The sequence below is a fragment of the Mus caroli genome, unplaced genomic scaffold, assembly GCF_978045245.1.
Source record: "Mus caroli unplaced genomic scaffold, Mus_caroli_1 scaffold_2, whole genome shotgun sequence".
Taxonomy (NCBI): Eukaryota; Metazoa; Chordata; class Mammalia; order Rodentia; family Muridae; genus Mus; species Mus caroli.
The window spans coordinates 129093154-129117284 of record NW_028227257.1 but is presented as its reverse complement, the minus strand read 5'-3'; the positions used below and the strand labels follow the sequence as shown (position 1 = coordinate 129117284).

The following is a 24131-nucleotide window of genomic DNA, read 5'->3' as shown; positions in this document are numbered from 1 at the left end:
ATTCTTGAAAGAAAAAAAATCCGAAACATATAACACTATGTAACTAGCTTTTTCTACTCACCATAGGAGCATGTTTACATGTCACTGAATGTCCTCAGCAAAGTCTCTGATGACTGTTGACAATGATCACTCTGTACGTGTGATGCTATATTCAACGACCTTTATCGTTGACTAATATTTTTCTTTTTGAGTTTCTGCTATAAATATGTCCTGGTGAACAACCTCCTTACAATCTTTATAGTAGCATTTTCTAATACTTTGTTTGATATTTTCTTAACAGTACATTTCTAAGCCAAAACTAATTTGGTCAAATTATGTGTAAAATTTAAAGGTTCTTGCTAGGAATTAGGAAATTACTCTTCAAACAGCTGCACACACGTTGAGGGTGGTAAGCAGCTTCAGACGTGGTGCTCATGTAGGTTGCAGATGCTTGAGTGTATTATTAGACATCTCACACATACATGCATGGCCATCTATTATGTGTGGCGTAAATATGTATTCGCATGCACATGTTCATGGAAACAGATCACTAGAGATGCTGCTGGGTGTCTTTTAGCAGGTACAGATGTGGCAGCCACACTTACCAGGGCTTTGTGTCCAAGTCTGGCCTGCCTGGTTTGACTCCACGAGGATGTGCTTATCTGCATCTCCTCTCTGCCAATCCATCCAGAGATCCTGCAACTAAAGAGAGATGTTTGATACAATTGAGGCCATTTTACCCTTTCTCCTAGAAACTTCATAAAGAGATACAGGCTCTGGAAAGGATTAGACTTGACTTATTAACTGAGACATCTCTGCTGACTCTCATGAACAGGCTCAAACAGTCCTACTACCCAGAACCTAAGACAACCCGTCCCCTCCCTGGGACCTAGTGTCCATAAACACCAGCCCAAGTTGACCTAGTCTATGGATAATGACTTAAATAAAACTCACCTTGACTGGATGTATTTGCAGTGAAATGGACACCATTCTAAAATCTTGGCCTCTGTTATTTCCCTGCCTTTATAAAATCCTTGTACTGTGGATAATTTAAGCATCTTGGTTTTAAGAGGCGAGCAGCTCAAGTTCAGAGCAATTAAGTGATTTCTCATCTCATGCCCAAGGTCATGAATCCCTTATGCAGCAGAGCTGGGATTTGAGCCAGAGTAATTTTCCTGTAAACTTCATGTTCTTTTTGGAAATTTTATTAATTTAGAGAAATACATACATACATTGTGTTTTTATCATATCCACCCCATCCCCTCCTTTTCCTCCCATTTCATTCCCTGTTTTAGTTTTTTAACACTCTGAGTCTACTTAGCACTGTCCATGTACTCATGGGTGTGGATCTTCCCATTAGAGCATGATTAACCTACCACGGCCCACATTTCTGAAGAAACCAGATTCTCTCTTTGTGAAGCCTTCAGAAAGAGTTAATGAAGATGAGTGATGTCATAGGCACACTAAGCTATGCCCACAGCCACAATTTAGGCCAATAGCCACCAACTTCCAGGAGCCCCTCAGCAAGGGGTGAATGTCTGTGTTCTTAATTGCTATGTTGGAGTGGCCACTATCCTTCAGAAATTCATAGAAACTTCATCTCAATAACAATCCAAGCAAGGCACAATGTAGCCATCCTCAACTGGACAAGGGCAGTGCAGATCCAATTGGCTAAGCCAAGGCTCACTGTGACACCCCCCACCGCAACCCCCACCCCCAACCCCACCCAAACCCCACCAACAATATGGGAGTAAGATAAGCTGCTTACAAGCTTCAGCAATAGTCACAAGAGACCATCCAACTGGGACCGGGGTGGGGGACCCTGTTCATTAACCATCACTGTAGTTGTGCTGAAACCTATTGGATGTAACTGCGTTTACTTGACATTGCACAGTGTCCTTAGCCTCGCTCATCCAGAAAAGGGAGCCACATAGACCCCACAGCTGGATCTCCATTGCTTTTAACCAGAGCAAGAAATCCACTCAGGCCTCACTTAGAGAGCAAGCACTGGCAAGAGAGCCAGAGAGCATGCCAAACAACAAGGAATTCATTCTCTTCCCCGGTAACAAGCGCTGGTTTGACCAGACTCAGAGCACGCACTGGGCTGTCAGGAAGTGAGATCAGACTGTTGTTAGGACTTGCACAAACAGTTCTGTAATTATTTTAATCTGTGGGGACTTCTGAGGCGCTTGCCTTTTTAGGAGCCAACTTCACATTCCTGAAGGGAAACTGGGCAAAGTGTGTGGAGAGGATGGCGCCGATAACCTCCCTACCAAAGGCTTCAAGTCCTGAGGTCCATCAGTTTCTCTGACGTTACCAGCACTTGCCTAGGCCAATGTCTCTACTCCCACTCAGACTCCGCCAGCCCTGGATGGTGATCTTACTTCTCTGTAACATCAGTTGTGTGCCCTACTTATTTTTGGCTCAATGAAGCTCTTCCTTCAGGATCCAGCTAATGTCCAATGAAACCGTAACTGGCTGCAGGCATAGCTCAGGGCGCCTATGCCACCGCTCTTCTCCTCTTTGCAAAGGCTTCAGTGCTGTCCGCGCAGCACTAAGGTCTAAGGACAGTGCCATACGTTCTTCCTGAGGGAGCTGCAGCATAGAAGCACCTGGTCCTAATGGGTCTCCCAGCCAGCAAATGCTTGCACGTGGAATTGGTACACTCCACACTTAAGCTACCTCAACTTTAGGGTAAGGTATTAGGTGGTATCCAAAGTCCTTTTCCCTCCTCACCTACCATCTTTAAAGCAATTTTGCCCCCCCCCACTTGTCTAGCACCCTTTAGATCTGTCCCTGAGGGCTCCACGGTCACTTGAGGAGGGAACCCAGCAGTCGCCTTCCAGACATTCCACCCATGTCTGAATACATGTACAAACACCGACAAGGTTTAGGCTCCAACTGAAATTCCTCCCATCACATCTATTATCATTATGGCTATTATCCCATCACCATCCTCATCACCATAATGATGATGAGGATAACAGCCATGATGAACCAGAGTTTATGAAGAATGCTTGCTCTATATCACACCGCAACTGGAGAAAATTAGGTGCATTCTCCTCTTCTGTCTCATTTTCCCAACACAAAAACATTTCTAAAAGATGTCTAACATTTAATATGCCTAGCACAACATTTTTCTCCTCTAAGACAAATATAATCAGCATTAAGTACTAGAGGGAAGAAAAAAACCATATAATGACTTTTCCCTCAAAATGGTTCTATTTGTCTAAGCATACAGTTAAGCTTGTACGTTAAAGATATAAGGAGGAAAAAAACATGTCCAAATAGCTTATTCATAAGACATTTAGCTTAGGGGCTAAAAGACCTAGGTTCTTCAGACTTCAACTCACTGTGTGACCTTAGGAAAGTTTCAGAACCACTCCAGATGTGAGGGAGGCCCTGTCAATACAAGATGTTAATGCTGTTTGTAGAAACATTTCGCTGGCATTCAACCCTCAAAACAAAGCAAGTGCTTCACAAATAACAATTATTTTCCTTCCTATTCTTTCATTACTTGCCAGGAATTGTACAAATACAGTGTTAAATGTCAGGGGGAGGGGGGAGCCGCTGCCAGAGACGAGTGTGTGACTGGGAGATGAATGCGTAGGCTGAGTGACGGATCGATGGTAATAATTGTTAAAGGGAAAGCTCAAAGCATCCTGCCACTGTGTGCTCCTGATAAAGACAGCTAGCTATATGCCATGGCAGCAACCAAGGTGATTTTACTCAATACCTGGATATCTATCTATTTCTATCTTTATTTTGTCTGTCCTATGATTATCGTGGTCCTGAGAAGACAGCTCTAACCGCCAGATACAACAGAAAGAATAGAGACACATGTGAAGGTGAGACCCACGCTTTGTTTAGCTTGTTAATGCTGGCTTGGCCCACTGCATCTCTCCAGTACTCTCTCATGGGTACCTTTGTGTCAACGACAAGATTCGTCTGATAACAATGGCAGCAGTGATTGAACGTTTTAGACATTATTCAGAAGAGACTTGGAAATTTAAGTTTACACAAAACTTTTTAATTAAAAATAATCTAAAGGTTAAAGGCTTGTTAGCGGGAATGAAAAAAAATTAATAAGATGCAGGGTCAATCCTAACCAAATTCACAGTTCGAAATAGATTGGAATTCCAGCCATCATATGCCCTATAAGCAGGTGAGAATTTGCTACTATATAGCAAATAGCCTAAAACTTAGTAGTCTAAAACAACAGACATTTGTTATTTTGAATATGTCCCTGTGTAGTTGTAGCCCAGTCTCTCACACAGGGAACTGAGCAGGGAAGCGCTGTCTGCTTCTGTGCTGGCTGGCTCCGGTGGCTGAGGAAAAGGGGCCTCTGTTCCTTACATGGACATCAGTGTACAGCCACCAGAGCATCCTCACAGTGTGGCATCTGCTGTCTCCATAGCAAGGAGAAAAGATGAAAGCCGTGATGCCCTATGGCCTGTCTTCAGAAGTAATACAACATCATTTTAGACAACCCTCTCTTGGTTTCATCAGTCTGCTTTAAGTTGAAAGAATGTTACACTGGGCGGGAGAAGCAGCACACAGGTCATAGGAGTCATAGTGGGAATTTGGTGTCACCGTGGTTAATAGTCTCCTCTGGTCTCACTCACCTGTAGGTCAAAGTCACACTGATATTTCAAATTTCACCAGCTCTTTCTCTGCCCACTGACTAAGCATTCCAAGTTCCTAAGTTTTCCTTCCTCCCTAGGGACTTGGGACATTCACAGACAGGCTGATTCGGAGACGTGTGGTGGCATTCTGTCCAAAGTGCATCAGGCATTGTCGCTGAAGAAATGGATTCCTCGGTGCCATACCAAACAACGTTTATTTCAAAGTCAGAAGGTTTCCACGCCCCCTGCTCAGTAAGGTCAAAGCCACCTCTCTGTGTCTTTCCTCTCTTGCTTTAAATCTCTATGGAAAGACTCCCAAACTTTTGTATGTATGGGCCTGTCTCACCAGTTCACTGGACAGAGTCAAGTATGTCTGATTACTCTTCTATTCTTTAACTAGTCCCCCCCACACACACCTGTGCAAGCACACACTGGCACACACACATACACACCTGATTATAAGAATAAAATAAAATATTTGAAATAGCGTTTGCTGAGTCTCAGAGGTCATTTGGCAATAGCTAACCATCCACCGTTGCTGTTCTTGCAATGAGGGCAAACAGGATCCAAAGACCAGACTCCAGCTCATCAGTCACCAGGGCACTAACCTACAGTGATAAGCCCTGCGGCAACACATGGGTGGATGCACAGACAGGTCAGCAGCCACTTCGGTTTAATGACAGCAGAAATGCTGCGTGATGCTGACACAGAAGCCTCCCTGGAACAGTCAACTCTAAAGGAGCAGAACAAAAGCTTGGGTTACTAAAGGAAAGGTCTATCTTTATTCTCTCCCCGTTATGTTTTTTAAGCTACTTCTTGTCAGCTATTTAGATATTCCTCAGTGAGTCCTGAGTTTGAGCAGGAGGCTTCGGTGTGTGCTGTAAGAGCCTGCACAGTCGCGCAGGCAATGAACAGAAAGCTTCCTCCATCCTCCTAGTCCTGACGGAAAGCTCTCTCACTGTAAATCAAAGTTTCTGTCACCTTGGAAGCCAAAGAAGAGCCAGAATAGTAGTTAAGTGGCTCACGACATTCATTTACAAAAGGCCTAAGCACTGTGGTAGACACCCTAAGAGGACAAGGCTAGTTCTAGCTGATTTTCAAGTTTGACCTAGACGCACTATGGTAGTCTCACTGATGGACTAGTTAAGGGTACAGAGGTGAAATTTCTCAAGATTCCATGTCATCACCACCCAGCTTCAGCTTTGCTTAGCAAGGCTCTGCTCATAGCAAAAGTTAACTATATGCCAGGGCCTAAAGCGTGATGGGTTTGTGAAATTACAGGCATGGAAGTGTGTCCATTTAGTCACTCCTCAGTGTACACACATTTCAAAAGAACATAGGCATATTAAAGATAAATGCTTATTTGTTAAATAATATACCTTTGAAAATGATGGGGCTTATCTGAAGTATTAAGACTCTTGGTCAGAACGTTCCCAGCACACTGAAAACCTGAAGGGTATATTAATTTCCCACTACCATGGTATAAAATTACTATATGTTCCACTGTTTGAACAAAATCTATTTGTTATCTCATAGCTCTGAGGATCAGAAATGCAGTTACCACGTGGCTTGTCTGGTTCCCCTGCTTGGGCCATGACCAGGAGAGAGATGAGACAGTGACAGTTCTTTGCTTCTTTCTGGAGACCTGGTCATGAGTCTGCTCCCACGCTCCTATGAGACAGACCTGAACTCAGTCTCTTGCTGCTGGAGAACAATGGTGCCCTTTTCCCTCCTGGTTAATCTACATGGCTGGTTTTAGCTCCTTGAGATCTCTCTCTGGTCCTCTTTGTATAGTATCTTCTCACCCACTAACCAGAAACAGTTCATCCAGTCTTATTTATGTTCTCTTTCTCTCTCCCCCTCTCCATCCTCCCCCTTCTCCTTCCCCTCTCTCCCTCTCTCCCTTTCCCTCTCCCTCTCCCTTCCTCCGAGTGTGTGTGTGTTTGTGTGTGTGTGTGTGTGATTGAATTTCTATCTCTTTGTCTCCAAAACAACTCTCCCCAACTTTCACTACACCTATGAAATCTCTTCCCTGTAAGGACAGACCACATTCACCTGCCACAACAAACAAAGAGCCAAAGTTCCACTCATTACATTGGGAAAGACCGTGAATCTCCTCCCTTTGTAATAGTTGCTTCTTACTACCTGGATTCCACTTAATGTAAACAAATAATGGTTTTGTGTTTTTTAAAGTTTCTCTAACATCCTAAAAATATTAAATCATTTATTTTCAAATATGTATATTAATTGCAAAATCCTTTACTCATAAATGATATAAATTGGACTCTTAACTGTTAGTTTTAACAAATGAGATGCTGTTATCATTCATTACATGCTCTGTTTGAGTTTAGGGGTTTTGTTTGTTTGTTTTTTGAAACATGTATTTTCATATAGCCCTGCTTGTGTGACTTTAAGCATCTAGTCCTTCTGCCTATACCTCCAAAGTGCTAAACTTATAGGTTACCACCACATCCAGCAACCATCACTGTTCTGCCTACTTTAAGATCGCCACTAACCCATCCTATGGGTGAGAACCAGTCCCCTACACTACTAATGGTACTCTGTTGTGCTTACAGACAAGAACCTAGCAAAACTGTCTTCTGAGAGGCTCCACCCAACAGCCAATAGAAAGAGATTCAGAGAGTCACAACCAAAGTGATGGAGCTCAGGGAGTCTTGCGGAAGAATTGGGAGAAAGATTGAGAGAACTGAAGAGAAAAGGGTCTCCACAGGAAGACCAACAGAGTCGACTAACCTGGACCCTTGGGGGGCTCCCAGAGACTGAATCACCAACCAAAGAGTAGGCATGGGCTAGAATTAGACCCCTTGTACATATGTAGTAGATGAACGTCTTGGTCTTCATGCAGATTCCCCATACGACTGGAGTAGGAACTGTCCCTGAGCCTGTTGCCTATATGCCTACGTGTGGATTCTGCAGCCCTAAATGGGCAGCTTTGTCTAGCTTCAGTGGGAAATGATGTGCCTAGTCCCACACCAACTTGATATGCAGGTGTGGGTTGGGGGTAGGGGTAGGAATTGGGAAGATGGGGGCTGGTAGGAGAGTAATGACACCCAGAGGAAGGCTTCCCCTTCTAAGGAGAATTGGGTAAAGACTTATGTGAGGGAGTCCTGGGAGGAGAGGAAGGGCTGATATTGGGTTGCAAAGTGAATAAACAAATAAATTTAATTCAAAAAAGATATCACTGACATTTTACAAATAATATACAAAAATTTTTACTTTAAAATTTCTTTTCCCAAAGATGTATGTTTCTAGTGTTGCTTACAGAATCAAAGATATATTTCCAAATTTGATCATATATGATTTATGACAAAATATGAAGGAGTTAAATAACAAAACAACAGATGTAAAAGCATGAATCACAGATGGCTATCACTGGACATTATAAGTAACACAGAGGGAAATGTCTCCCGTGTTGCTTAGAATCTCACTGAGAAGGCCAAGACAGGAAACTCAGTAACAACAGGTTGTGTAGTATACAATCATACTTTGGAGTTCACAAAAGGGATTGCCACGTCCAAAAGAATGGGGGAGTACTTCCCCCAGGAGAGGGAATTTGAACTTGGTGAAGATGTTCTACCTTTTGAATGTTGCCTGTCGCCTTCTTTCCAAGCAGAAAGTCTGGCTAGAACCTGGCATCTGAAACTCTAAGAGACAAAGTAGTTGCTGTGTCACTATAATCTGAACTTTGCACATAAATACAAATTCTGCAGCTCTCTGGCATGGCTCGCTGCAGAGGCAATCCATTACAGTGGGCTTGGCTGTCTCAAATCAAAACATCAGAAGTTACTACAAGAAACCTGATTCCTCCTCTAGGTGCTATTTAGAACTCAGAGTTAAAATGTCAAATATGCAGGGTTTGGAAGAGTTGAAATTGTCAACATCCCAGTATTCAAATTTGATCCTACTTTTGTATAACTCTTTAAATATCATTTTCACCTCTGCTCCTCTAACGTGACCACCTAGGAACTTGGGGCCATGCTCTTTCTTTTTCTTTTCACATCATAACTAGTGCTCCCCAGCTTCCTGGAAATACTCATCGAGCTGTTTTAAATAATTCCTTCAGAGCACAGAAAGGCTGCCTTGGTCAATGTCCATCTTTCTTCGCCACTTACCAGAAACTCTAGCTTGGAACAAGAGACACCGTTTATCATGATCCATCCTAGGAGAGGTTATCAGGCAAAGCTAAAAAAAAAAAAAAAACAAACAAAAAAAAAAAAAAAACAGGGGCCTGCTATTATCCATCCTATTATATTTGCCAAAATTGTATTTTTAGTGACATTGTGTAGACTACTTCTCAGCCACCAGGTCACCAATTACTCTTTTGTATTCAGTTGCTGCAGTAAAACATTCAGACCAGAGTCACATCAGGAAATGGCCTTATTTCATCTTCTAGGTTATATATAGTCCATAATCCAGGAAAGTCAGGGCAGGAACTCAAGTAGGAGCTTAACAAAAAGCATGGAGGAACTCTGCCTTCTGGCCTACTCAGTGCATGTTCATGTAGATTCCGTATCTACCTGAATTGGAGGATGGGGCTGCCTGGAGTGGGCTGAGCCTTTCTCCATTAACCAACACTCAGGGCAATTCCCCACAGACATGCTCACAGACCAGTCTTATCTGGGCTACCATTCTATTGAGACTGCATTCTCAAATGACTCTAGGCTGCACCAAGCTGAGAGTTCAAGCTAACTAAAAAGCCAGTCAACACGCTAGAAACAGGTGCAAAGATGTATTAGACAGAGTGTTATCACCAATAACAAAATTATAGATGGTTAAGTAATTAAGTATTAGCCGGGCGTGGTGGAACACGCCTTTAATCCCAGCACTCGGGAGGCAGAGGCAGGCGGATTTCTGAGTTCGAGGCCAGCCTGGTCTACAAAGTGAGTTCCAGGATAGCCAGGGCTAAACAGAGAGACTCTGTCTCGAAAAACCAAAAAAAAAAAAAAAAAAAAGTAATTAAGTATTAAAATGTTTTAACGTTATTGTGTTCTACCCCAACAGTGCTTCCATATAACATGAGGCATGGAAGTCACTTTTTAAACTACTATGTAAAAAAGCATTGGTTGAAGTCAACTACTAACCGCACACAAATAAACTGAGACCTCCACTAGCTATAACCCATTATAGCTTATAGCTATAGCTATAAGCCTGGGCCATTCAACTAAGTTCATAGGCCTTAGTGTCTTACCACCAATGTAGCAGTAACATTCATTTCTTAGATAAATATATTACTAAGCTCAAGAACTAAAGAGAAAAAATTATATATATATATATATATACACACATATATATATATACATACATATATATATATATATATATATATATATATATATACACACAAATGTATTAAAGTACTATGATTGCTTCCTCATAGGAAACTTGTAACTCGGGTGTTGGATTATCTATCCCAAAGCCTAAAGTAAATCATTGTAAAATTACAAATACAATTTAAACTGGTTTTCTATGCCCTTGTACTGTGAGTTATGTGAGGTACGATCCTGTCTTTGCGTCCTTTTGCATACAAGGGAATTGAACTCTGGTATTACTGTCTGTTTACTTACTACCAGCATTAGGAATGGTGAGAATTATCTGCACATAGAATTTTTACAAGGAACAATGGAGCAGAATGCACTCGGGGACTGACTAATCCTGTGTGTCATTCTGTGGCTGGACAGAACACTCTCAGTACAGGACACTTTGTGTAACTGATCTTATCCAAGGCAAAGAAGCATGTGGCTCCTTCCCATGTGGCAAAATTATCTCTCCTGCACAAATGGGTCCCTTTGGGGACTTGACGTGAGCGAGAGAGACAGCAAGGAGCTACAGGGAAAACGGCCACTTTGAGCCCTAATGCAAGTTCTTTCTCAGAATCTGTAAAGCAGGCGATGCCATCACAATGCAAAATGCATTAAACTGTCAAAGTGAAAATCCTGTCTTCAATCATGTAAGGTCCCTCAAGAGTTCAACGTTAAATTTTGCATTAGGAAACCTCCTGACCCTCTCCCTTCTCAAATAAAAAGTTGCCTTTAAAAATGAGAACAAGTTGAAGCATTTTCAAAAAGATCATATGCCTCCTGAATATAGACCAGGGAAGTTGCAAAATCATTTCTTAAGTTAAATTGATGTAAACTCTAAATCTAAGCCCGTAAGTGTTTCCATGAGTAATTTTACAAGTACTGACATTGGTGGTGCTAAGGGTTGACTCCAAAAGTAGTAAGATTAATAAGATAACATTTTTTATCAACACTTTATCAACATCTCATCAGTCTAGTGCCTACGTTTTGTCAGTTGTCAAGACTTCCCCTCTCCAGCTCCAGTGCTGGCACTTAGAGAAAATGCATTTGTTAGTAGGCTATGCAAATGTCCTTAGGAATGAATGCATGTCTTGATTAAACATTGGGAAATTAGATAAATGCATTTTCTGTTTCCTCTTGAAGCTAAAAACACAATAACCCTTCACTAAAAGCTAATAATTTCTGATCTCATGGCATTTAGAAGCATATAGGCTTGTCTTTCATGGATAAAAGATTCGCTAATAAAGAATAAACAATGCTTATGTTCTGTCTTCATATACACAGGGCAAAGAGCACTTGGGTGAGCTTGCCTCTCCTACTTTCTTGTACCTTCTTCCAGAAGTATCACCATGAGAGCCCGAGTTCAAAGAAATATACTAAACAGCTTTGCTGAAAAGGAACTCTCACACATTCTCTATGCTATTTTCTATCAACTCTGCTTTGCAGTCCACTTAAAGGGCTCTATCTTCTGTAGATGATGACAGAAAAACCACTTGTCATGTCTGAACCACAGCAAGATGGCTATGAAATTAACACCGTGTTCACATCCACAGAGGCATGTTATTGCCTAGGGGATGCTGACAAACATGCATGGAGCTCTGCATTCTCCTGAAAGCACATGGATGCCAGAGGTGGCTATCTGGTGTCTTCCTCTGTCACTCTGTCTTATTTCCTTGAAACAGGAAGATAGGCAACTATCAAATATTAGAGATCCTCCTGTCTCTGCCTGTGCCCCACAGTTGCTGAAGTTACAAGCTCAAGCAACTACATTTGTTGTTTTGTTTTGTTTTGTTTTGTTTTGTTTTGTTTTGTCTTACACTCTTTCTGGGGACTTGAATTCAAGTCCTCACGCTTGGGCAGCAAATATTCTAACCCACTGAGCCATCTTCCCAGCCCCCACTTAGACTTTTTAGCAACATCTTATAAGACCTTAGGGACTTCTGGCAATGAACCAAATGTATTTTGTTTTATGAGATGGCCATGAGCCTTTGGGGGTCAGGGACAAAATGTTAATAGATTCAATATGAAATGTCCTCCAGAGGTTCATGTGTTGAAGGCTTAGTCAGCAGTCGATGCCATTATTTTGAGCGATCTTGAGAACGCTACAATTTGGGCCTGGCTTGAGGACATGCCTGTGAGGGCATCTTGGTCTTGGCCTTTTCTTATCTTTTTGCTCTGCTTCCTAGAAAAATAAAAATAAAAACAAAGAAGAAAAACAACTACAATGAGCACCAGCTGCATTGTTGGAAGTTTTAATTCTTTGGTTTTGAGGCTATGAGCCTTTTGAACTGTCTACCAGTTTCCTTGACTCTCTAGCCTGCAGACTTCATGCTGTTATCCTATAAACCAATCTAAATCATCCCAACTTGTAGATGGGTATATACATACACACGTCATGCTGTTATCCTATAAACCAATCTAAATCATCCCAACTTGTAGATGGGATGATACACACGCCTGCACACATACATATTCTGCTGGTTTTATTCCTCTGGAAAATCTTGCCTATAGATACTAGTGTCAAGAAGTGTCCAATTGTTTTTCCAAATACAGTAAGAGCTTATTTGTTTAAGGAAAATCTTAGAATATCAATAATTAAAGCACACAGCTATGTAAGTTAATGAAACTAACTCCATAAATGTCTAGATATCAGTGATTTGAAGAACACTGTGTGAAGATTCTGAAACCTGGAATTCCTGTCTGACATCAGCCAAAAGGAAACAGCTTGACACTAGACAGGTCAAACAGCTGCCCTGAGACTATGGTGTACAGACAGGAGCCAGGTGACACAGCTAACTCACCCAGCTCCAACAGTCTGTGACCTTGTGGTCCTGGCATATCACCAGTGTTCACTCTCATTCACATTTGTGTACAGCCTAGTCAGGGCACATTTCCTGTGGTATCAACTCCACCTCCATCTCTCCTCAACCAATTACTTCAGACTGGGCAAGGCACAAAGCTGTTCTTGTTATGCACTAAGCATTTTGAATGACGTGTAGCAAAGCCATTTAATTAAGGTTTTCTTGCCATACTCTGATTGCCATTTTGAGATAATTTCAAAATGGATATCTAAACCTCAGAATTTTTAAGAGTATGTACAATATATTAATTTTGATTTATTTCATTTCCCTCCCACCACTACTCCTCCAGAGTGTCTTCACCTCCCTGCCTACTCAATTTTATGCTTTCTCTGTCTCTCAAAAACAGAAAAAGGAAAGCAAGAAATAAATGTCAAAACAAGGGGAAAACAGTGATATCAAAAAAAAAAACCATAAAAGGAAACCTAGAGTCATTTTGTGTTGAAAAATTACTCCTGAGTGTGGTGCCTGCCCTGAAGTATGATTAATACCTAGGTGGAAACTCCAGTGAAGAAAACTGATTTTCCATTTGCCAGCAAGTATCAGTTACAAATAGTTTCTTGGTTAAGGGTGGGATTTGTACCTGTTTCCCTCCTTTTGTGCTAAGATTTTGTCTGGCTTGGACTTATAAAAGCCTTGCGAGTGCCCTCCCAGTCTCTAAGTTTATATGTTCATCCTACGGTGCCCGAATGATGCTATTCCTTTGGAGTCATCTGTCTCCTCTGGCTCTTCTAACCTTTCTGCCTTCTCTTCTGCATAGGTCCCTGAGACTTGAGGGGAGGGATTTTATAAAAGCATTCCACTTAGGAGTGAGTTCTCCAAAGTCTCTCACCTTTTGCACATTGTCCAGTTGTGGGTCTGTGCTAATTCCCATCTATTAAGAGAAGCTTCTCTAATAAATATTGAGTGAGACTGACTTATTGGTACAGCAATGTCAGTAAGAATCATTTTACCGCTGTGTTTACTTTATTTCTATCTTTACATGTTCCATTACATAGTCGCACAAATTTTTTTTTTAAGATTTATTTCTTTGTTTTATGAAGTACACTGTTTCTGTCTTCAGACACACCAGAAGAGAGCATCAGATTCCATTGCAGATGGTTGTGAGACACCATGTGGTTGTTAGAAATTGAACTCAGGACTTATGGAAGAGCAATCTGTGCTCTTAATCACTGAGCCATCTCTCCAGCCCCTATCGCTATGTTTCCTTAGCAGAATAGTAAGTAGCAGGAGGTTTTCTCCTAGGGCCAATGGCCTATTTAGTTTTAGGTTCTTAGCCACTTAGCAGTGTCAGGTATGGGTTCCATCTCATAGGACAGGCCTTATATACAGGGTTTTTTAAGTGACTGGCTATTCCTATAACATTTATGCGTCTATTATACAAATATATATTGATAGCAAGTCACAGTTGTAGTTCAAAAGATTTGCAGATGGGTGATATTGATGGTTCCTTATATCCCTCTGGGAGCATGCAAAGCACCTCCCATCATCATGAATATTGACCAGTAGAGGTAACACTTCTAGTTGGCTACAAACTAAATTTCCTCATAATGAATAACAAAAATAAGTGCTGTCTTCAACAATGGAGCCTTACCATCAAGTAGTAGAGAGTAACCAATAGCCTCGGCAATGTACTGTTATAATTGTAGGGTCCATGGGACCCATCTTGGCCAATGACACAACAAGATAAAGCTGATTCCTGACACTGGAAGTTTTCTCTTGGTGTCATTATATATCTATTTGAAGACAGTGCCTCCCCCATTATATAATGGTTCTATATAAATTCCTTTTAAGTATGTATAGCCTTTACAGAGAATCTACAGTCTGTTTCCATCTCGCTTTTCAGCAGATCCTTAGTATTAGTTTTCTCCTCTGCCATTTAATCCTTCTGTATGGACCCCGCTTTTACCTCTATAACACTGTGTTCTACTTCTCCTTCTTTGGATGGTTGTCACCTCCCTGCTCCTCGTCCCTTACTAGCTACCTCAACATTGTGGTTATTCACATTAAAACACACATATCAAAGATCTAAAAACTATCTAACTGCATATAAGAGAAATTATGCCATATATGTCTTTGGAGATCTGGGTTACTCAGAATCTTTATTGGCATATTCTTGAACCTCAAGTTTCTCTTCTCATTTCTAACATCAAAAAATATAATGTTAAAATAATAACAAAATTGATTTGGGGTTCAAAAACTGAAAGCTCTTCTAATTTGTTGCTGTTAAGCAAGTTGAACACCCTCACCATAGTTATATTTGTGTATATATATATATATACATAACATATGTCATATTAGGCACTCCCATGGTACTAATGCATTCTAGCCATAAGTGAAAAGTCCAGACATAAGAAGCATATTAATTTTAAGTTGTCTGCCCTGAGGGAATGAGGAGGACAATAATTACATAAGCAAACAATGTTTCCCTAAATAGAGTATAATAAAAACAGCAATTGGAAGAGGGCATCCTGCCCTTTAATTCCTCAACCTGAAGACACTCCCCTTTAAGAGGGGGGACTTAAGTTGTCCCAATTAGAAATGTGATCTTTCCTAACATTGAAAAGTAAGGAGTTTCCAACCATTTCCTAGGTACTTGTACAGTCTTCAGTGAAATAGACTCAACTTCTCTGAGCTTTCTTCAGCAGGGTATTAAATTGACCTAGAAAATGAAAGGCTAAACAGAGAGAAACCAGGCACCTGTCGACCACGTATAATCTACAGAACTGTGCAGCTTGGTTTCATTTAATGAAAAATATTACTGGTTATTATGGATCTAGAAACTGTCTCCCAGAGGTAATATTTGCTTTGGAAATGGGTGAATTTTATGGCATCGTGCTGTATTCTATCCAATAGTCACCAACTAGATGACCAAACAGAATTCTTAATTTCCTTTTTCTGAGTGGCAATGACACACCAAGCAAAATACACTAACGGTTTCTACACCCACTCTGGATTCTTCCAGAATACTGACTTTGTCAAGGATCACAAACCTACACTGTCACTGTCACTGTCACTGCCACTGGAATAACACCCAATTTGAAGATTTGAAGTAGCAAACACAAAAAATATATTACTGGAAACTGCCAACTCCTATTTACCAGGCGAAGAAAAGAAAATGACCTTCGGGCAACAAGGAGCCTGACTAGAAGTGAAGCCAATCTGTAGAATTTAGGTAAGGAGGTGATTGTCTTTACAGTGACAGTTACAAACCCAAGAATCAAGACAATGAACTGAGGCTTTTGATTGAGACCTTATTCTCAAAGTGATTTCTACTGAATGATAGAAACTGGCACAGGAAATAGAGATATACTTGGTAGGGTAAAAAAATGTAAGAAGAAAATAATAATGAACGGGTTTCCTGGGTCAGTCACCTTTCTGCTGGTGGAGATGGGGGAGGAGATCCTTTGATTGACCAAAGCAGGAACTAGAGGCAATGTAAGCAGAGTTATACAGAACTCTGGCTAGCTAGATGGGACTAGCCTTCAGGAAGAGATGGCTGTGTATTTGCTGGACCTTTAGGTCTCATTGGGCAGAATTAGACTAGAGAGGTTGAGGGAGAAAGTCTTGCATCTGAGCTATCAAATGAAACTCCTATGCCAGCTTTGTGGTACACACCCTAAGACTGTATTTGTATGGAAGTGTCAAAAATTGAGGAAGTCTTTGGGGACCAAGGAGAAGGAGTTTCCCATCTTCTAATGAAACATTAAACTATCTTTATTGTGGATTTCCTGGGGGCTCACTAAATGATTTCATGCAGGTGTATAAGTGGAAAAACATGAAAAAAAAAACTTCACACACACACACACAACAACACACACAACAGGCTTTGTAAACGAAACACATGTATTAGGGTTAAAAACTTGCCAGAGGCTATAACCTCACTGAGGCAGCAAACCACATCTAACTTACAAAGATGTGATTGCAAAAACCTATAAAAGCGCAATCAAACCTTTAGGGCTTTCCTCTGCTGCAGTCTAGCATAAAATCGTATAGCTAATATAACTCCATATTCCCCATCTACAGATTTACGCATCATAAGGTAATTATGAGTATCACTGTGATGACCACAGGCTACATGCAGTCAAACAAATATCTCACAACTGACCCCAAACTTGCTGTCAAAAGGCCAACTCTAAAAGCATTTGTGTTCCAACAAGTGAAACTGTCTTCACAGCTCATGCCCAGCCACCTTTTCACGAAGCTGTTCTAAGTGATTTGTGGCTGATGGGGATCCCGGGCTCTCTGAGAATGAGTGCACCATGTGAATATCAGCGTCATAAAGAGCTGTGAGAAAACTGGCCCACTACAGGACAAAGTGAATCCCATAAGCGGTGGGGTAAAGAAGAGTCAGGCATGATGGCTTTCATACATACACACACACACGCACACACACACACACACACACACACACACACACTCAAGAAGTTGAAGCAGAAGGCTTGCTATGAGTTCAAAGCAGGCCTGGGCTACACAATGAGTTCCACACTAACTTGGGCTACAGAGTGAGACCCTAGAGGGAAAAAAACCAGAAGGATGAAAGGAAGAGAAAAACAAATAACAAAGAGACGTGTTGGTCTGACATTAGAAGGTTGGAGTCGAGACTCCAGGAGGTAAGTGGTGTCAGCATGGCACTGTGTCAGGATCTGTGTGACAGCCAGAGCTCTTCATATCTAAGTGTTCTAAAGACTTGTAAATGATGACCGATCCTGATTTTTTAATCCACAGGATTAGTGAAACCATGCTAAGCAGCTTTAGACATCCCAATAGAAGAATTATAGTTGCTAGGAGTGCCCATTTCCAGAGAAGATAGTGAAATGCCTATGTTCAAAACCATTTAGAACACTCAGGGCTGAAGAGCAGATGTACCTCTGGGTGTCATATAGATTGCTGTGGTGACAGTGCTAACCTCATGGAGTAGAATCCTGAGTCCATCCATCTGATCTCAGCTCTACAGATCTCTTTGGTGTGTGTGTGTGTGTGTGTGTGTGTGTGTGTGGTTTTTCTCTTTGTTCTTTCCTCCTTGTGTGTGTGTGTGTGTGTGTGTATGTGTGGTTTTTCTCTTTGTTCTTTCCTCCTTGTGTGTGTGTGTGTGTGTGTGTGTGTGTGTGTGTGTGTGTGTGTTTAAGCATTGAAAACAGAGGAGGAATGCTTACAACAGTATCTGGACACCCTAGCAATGATAGTGTGCTTAGCACCAAGGTCTTGTAATGAAGCAATGGTCTTAGCAGTTTTCTAACATATATTCCCCCATCTTCACGAATGTACTTCTGGCCCCCATTTCCTCTCCCCCACTGTACTGGCTGTCAACTTGACACAGCTGGAGTTATCACAGAGAAAGGACCTTCAGTTGAGGAAATGCCTCCATGAGATCCAACTGTAAGGCATTTTCTCAATTAGTGATCAAGGGGGAAATGCCCCTTGTGGGTGGGACCATCTCTGGGCTGGTAGTCTTGGTTCTATAAGAGAGCAGGCTGAGCAAGCCAGTAAAGAACATCCCTCCATGGCCTCTGCATCAGCTCCTGCTTTCTGACCTGCTTGAGTTCCAGTCCTGACTTCCTTGGTGATGAGCAGCAGTATGGAAGTGTAAGCTGAATAAACCCTTTCCTCCCCAACTTGCTTCTTGGTCATGATGTTTGTGCAGGAATAGAAACCCTGACTAAGACACCCACCCCCAGAAATTGAGCACAGTATCTTCTGAACTCTTGTAATTAAAATGTGGGTATATGCGCTATCACTTCAAAGTCTACCCAACAGGAACCCCCAGCTGTTTTAATCCTTTTGCCTCTTCCACCTGTACTGCCTGGATGATATTGAAGCCACTGTAGACAGCAGCATCTTAAACCAACAGTACAGACATCACCTGGAGCTCATTAATAGTGCATGGCTGAGGTTCTGTTTAGACTGCTGGAAACATAATATGCATTTTAGTAAGCTCACTCACTGATTCAGATGCGCAGTAAAATGCAAAAGGCTCTGGTCTACACTGGTACTACTACACTCAAACTGGTAGATGAAAAGAGCATGAATCCCTGAATTCTCAGATGTATGAGGGCCAGCTGCTGATCAGAAACACCTGCCTTCGATCCATGAAACACTTGGAAATAAACTTAACCTAAGATATACTTTCTGTTCCTATTTGTTAACACAGTGAATATACCCAGAAATGCCACTCAAACACTTATTCCTGACCAATCAAAACTGAGCCCTCTCCTGCTAGAATCTGGACGATTTAGAATATATTTAGTAGAAAGCTCAAGAGCCTATTTTATCACGTGACAGATTTCTGCATGGCCTCACACTGAGGGTGCATTTTGAGCTTTTTAGCAGATAAGCTGTATGATATAAAGATGGGGTTTTCCACCCGCCATCCATTTCCAGATGCTGCCATTTTTCCATAGCATTTTCAAGTTCTTTTGCAGAAGCCCAACGTCAACTTCAGCATCCCTGCCGGCTTTGAGCATCTATCACTTTAAGAGTCAGATCATTCTTCCCGGCATATTATGAGCCTTTTTTGTCAGGTAGTTAACTAAACTGGCACCAGTTAACTGTGATCTAAACTTTATATTGACAGATCTGGCAACAGACTGACATTCCTTGCACTAATTTTGGCTGCCCGATCTGAAAAAAAAAATGTTTGAAATAAGACTTATCTTAAGCTGACAGCAGCATCCATTGGGGTGCCAGCCACTGACAAAGTGAAGGAGAAGGCCCAGCATAAAATCCAGTGAATACTCTTTCAAGACAGGAAGAGAGAATTGAAAACCCCTGCTCCTCAAAGCCATAATTTAATTTAACAACCAAAGCTGGAAGGAAAACAAATGTTTCTTACTAAACCTCACCATCAACAATCTATTTTCCTCCAAATACCACATTTGTCTTACCTTGTAAAGCCCAGAATTGCCATCCGCAAGGCTTACAGTCACTCCTGACACAAACCAACTAGCCGGGCAACTCAGTGGTGCCCCTGAAATGCAGTTATAGGAAAAGATCTAATAAGCCAGAGATTAGCTGCAGAAATGTGAGCACCGCTAACTGGTTTTCCTTCGGGGGCTAATGTGAAAACTAGAAACTAACCAGCTAAAGGAAGAACAATGCAATCTGGGAAGGCCAAGAAGGGGACAACCCATCAGCATAATCAGGAAGCAGAAATGACAGTGGCAGACGAATCATCTGACCATTAGACCCGACATCTCTCTTTTTGTTTCCAGAGACAATGGGATACAGAAATACATTCAAACATTAACAAGAAGATGTCTGGCATGCTATTAATATTTCTTACGCCAGCCATGCTTCATTAACAACCCAGCCTGTGTGTTTTTAGATTATGACAACATTATGTACAAATACTTGAATATGCAGCTGTGCAATGTCATCTTTTTCTTTTAGTACAATTTGACAGGAAGGGTATTCCTGTGTGTAAATAGTAATCGTGAATGAGATAAAATTGCCTTGGATTCTGGGCTTGAACCACTGTACTGGTATTTATGGTAGCGAGGGGAAGAAAGATACATACTGTCTACAAGCTAAAACTATTGCTTGGTTTCCAGAACCTTGAAGCCAGAATAAGCCAAACTCTCCTGGGAAGTAAACTGGACACTATAGTGCTGTTGAGGGCACATTAAGTGACCATTTACCAGCAGGTCATTATTGAGGGAGATAAGGGATTGTTTTGTTTTTGACAAGACTCTTCACTCTCGTTATATTTTTGTAAGCCGGGATATAAATCTAGAAATAAAAATATGTAAAACTACACATGAAATCATTACACATGTTAAACCCATGTCAGAACCTCTCGGGTTCTCTCTCTGCCTGCCTCATCTTGCTCATTTGCTCATTCCACCTGGCCTGGTACCCAACCCCTGATGCCCATGACACTTGACAGAGGTTTTGCCCAGGCAGCCTAGGCTGCTGCTACTGTGCTCACCTCCTTTCTCCATTAAAACGGTCTTTCCTGTAGCCCCATACTTCTCTCTCCTTCAGAGTGATCTGAACACTTTAAGCTGCTAAAGGCCCCCCTAGGGGCCGATACAAACAACTTGAGCATCTAGTCAGCTTCGTTTCATATAGCTTCATGAAGGTTTTTGCTTTGCTTTGTTTTGTTTTCCTAAGACAAGAAGATACCCTTCATAACTTAGGAAGACAAAAGAAAGGAAAGAAGAAGCCAGGGCTGCAAGGGAGAGAAGATAAACAAAATTACATGAAGTCAGTATGTGGACTGACTTCTGCCAGGCCAGGCAAATCAAAATGGGAGTCACTCATGCAAAAGTCCACTTCATTGAGCTGAAACTAAACTGCTTAACCTGAGAAACTGGGACTAGGGAGATAAGACACGCCAGATTCAGGAACACAATGATGAAGTTCCTCAGCCTTGGTCCTCAAAGAAAAAAAAAGACAGCCTGGTGATGCTCCTTTTCCTTTTTCTATTGTTTCATCCCTGGTCCTCATCCGGTGTGGAAAGGACCAACATCCTCTGTGTCCTTTGTCTCTACACTCTTTAGCCTTTCTCTGTAGACCACCAATCTCTTCTGTGTGTCTTGCCACAACTCTTTTTATATTTTATGGCATAAAATGTTACTCAATCCTAGAACCGAAAATAAACCAATTAAGATCTTTAAATGTAAGTTTAATTTTATCCTTTAAAACAGAAGAGACATATTGGTCACAGAAGTGTTTTATGTGTGAGTATAGACAGAAACTATATGTTGTGGCAGGCATCTTCTGCCCCATCATTCTGTAAGATAAATGGAAGGGTTCATTTCTTGATTTTGTCATAAGGCAAAACTTCCCGAGGCCTCACTCTTAGACACAAAACCTTCCCAGGTATTATCATTCCTAATGTATCTAAACCATATAATTGCTTTGTTCCCCCCACCTGCCTGCTGCAGTGTGCCTACATACTAAGTGAGTCTGACCCTGTCATCTGCTGTCTTCTTATGGCAATGGGTCTAACTGCCCATGTAGGAAAACACAGATTCTCTGTCAAAATAAGTACAGCCCTGAAGGTATAAAGGTGGAATTCCCCTTCCAGAGGAGCAAGGGAAACCCTGCTGGGAGCCATGTGGGTAAAGAGGAAAGCCATTAGCAGCATGGCATGCAAGAATTCACATCAATCCTCGCTTGTCTGACATTGTTGCAAACAGCCCAGGCTCTGGAGGCTAACGATTGAGAAGAGCAACCCAGTATTTACAGTGAAGTCTGGAAAAAGAGAGGAAGACGGTGCATGAACGCTGTAGAACCTCTCATTCTCCCACTCTTAAGACTCAAGACAGGAAAGAAAACCAGGCCAGAAAATATGGAGGCAGTGGGCGTTAGATGAGTGCCTATATGTGAGACAAGGAAGAGGAGAGATTGATTCCGGTCAGCCATACACAACCCTCACCCCCTTTTTCTCACCTCCATGGACAGGATAATGCTTAGACAGTAGGACAGCAGATGCTGATTTCAGGTTAAGAAACACTTGCCCACACCTGAAATATCTGCCTGTGCTCCTTGTTGGTCTCTGTACTTTACAATCTGAGACAAGACCAGGGAGGGCTTAGTTCACAGAGGATTGCCACAAGTGCCTCAAGAGAAGCATCAAGGTACTCAGCAGCTCAACGTGCTCCACCTGTGTGATCCATCCCATGCAGCAACTGCATAATTACAACTGTGCACATTTTACAGACAGAAAAAATCGAGGCTCAGGTATATTCAGAAAGAAGCCTAAGGGCACACAAGTCTGGAGTGAGGTACTCCATGTAGCTGCTCTAACTCCAAGGCAAGTTAGCTTGGGAACCTCCAGCTCTGCTTCTATAAATACTCACTTCCTGAGGTAGAAGAAACATATTAAAGAAACATACAGAAGGCCTGTTCCACATACCTGTTGAAGAGAGGAAGTTTGCAGGACCAGGGATTTTGCTGAGGAAAGAAATGGACTTCACCATAGGGTGTAATGTAGCGGCCACTGGCAACTTCACATGATGAAGATTCTACTGAAACTGGGGCTCAGACCAAGTGAGAGGACAGCAAGTTGGATACTGTATTTGTGCTCTTTATGAGTAGCCTGAGCTGGCCCAGAAGATGAGCATCTGGTGGAAAGAACAGAAGGATTGATTGCATCTCTACTTGAGAGTTTGTCAAGAATCTAGAAAAGAAGATTCTAATATCAAGTTAATGCCGCTAAATCGCAAGAGTTGAAATTACTCCAGCTCTAGGAGTCTCTGGAAAGAAATCCGCCTTTGTGTTCTTACGGATCTTTGCCCGTGGTTGGAGCAGACAGCAGAGATAGTGACAACTACTTACAGCTCTCATTAAGTGTCAGTGGGTTTTAGGTGTGTGACTCAGCACCATGTGGGCAAAGGCAGTGGCAGGAGGTAAGACAGGGACAGACACTGTCATCAACCAACAAGAACTGAATTTGAGTGGTCCAAAGAAAATGGAAGAGTAGGTTTTGCAACTTCTTCTTCAAAGAGACAAAACATTAGAGACAAATCAGTGCCCACAGCCATGGGATTCCAAGAGAGCACAGCCACACTAAACTCTGGAAGCCTTTTCTGACAATCGCCAAAAGCACCAGCACATGACCATTCTCACCTCACTTTTACGTTGCTTAGGTGCTGCAACCTCAGTCCTTGACCATTGTCAGACCCCTTGCAATGCAGCTGCTGGACTACACCACAGGGCCCTGAAAGGCAAAGACCAGCATCTTCCTGTGCAGTTCTGCACTGTTGACTCACTGATTCATGCAAGGTGTTGTTACGTTAAGTATCTGCAAGATGGAGGCAAGAACCAAAGCGAAATCAGCAGCCACTGAGACATAGTACACCCACCCAGACTGTCCCTCCTTGGGATGGCAGCTGTGACCCATAGTGCAAATGGAAAGCCTCCCAAATTGCAGCCTTCTTGAAAACAAATAGCTTGTCTTCCTCGTCGTTGTGACGTGGTAGCTATCATGGTCTCTTATCCATGATACGCCATTAATGAATGTCTGCAAAGTGGATAAGCATTAATGAAATCGCAGTTTAGTTGTGATTATACACAAATGGTGTGCAATTACAGTCCTTGATTATATTGAGTATACCCTAGATTTTACACCAATATATGGCTTTTAAAGTCTTTAATACATTAGGCAGCAGCCATCACGTGTGTACTAACTCAAGTGTTGAATTCTTTGAGCAGCTGTCTCTGTATTATCTGTGTTGGTTTCAGACCTCATGCCAAATGCATTGAATCCAAATCTCTCAAAGTTATACTGACTATCTGTGTTTTCCAAATCAGCCTAGAAATTCTTGTGAACCAAGAGAATAAATACAAAATAAAACAAAACAAGCTGTGGATCCATGTATTTTGAGATTATTTGCTCTGAGACT

At 41.8% G+C, this 24131-nt stretch overlaps 1 long non-coding RNA gene across 1 annotated transcript in view; it reads right to left on the bottom strand.

The window, feature by feature from the left end:
- Positions 1 to 22790, bottom strand: part of LOC147005923 (uncharacterized) — a 48875-nt gene extending 26085 nt beyond the window's left edge. The window contains exons 1-2 of the long non-coding RNA XR_015045326.1: positions 22643 to 22790; positions 585 to 681 (exon numbers count right to left, since the gene is read on the bottom strand). This is a non-coding gene — a long non-coding RNA (uncharacterized LOC147005923). The remainder of the gene's footprint in view (positions 1 to 584; positions 682 to 22642) is intronic.
- Positions 22791 to 24131: the final 1341 nt, after the last annotated feature.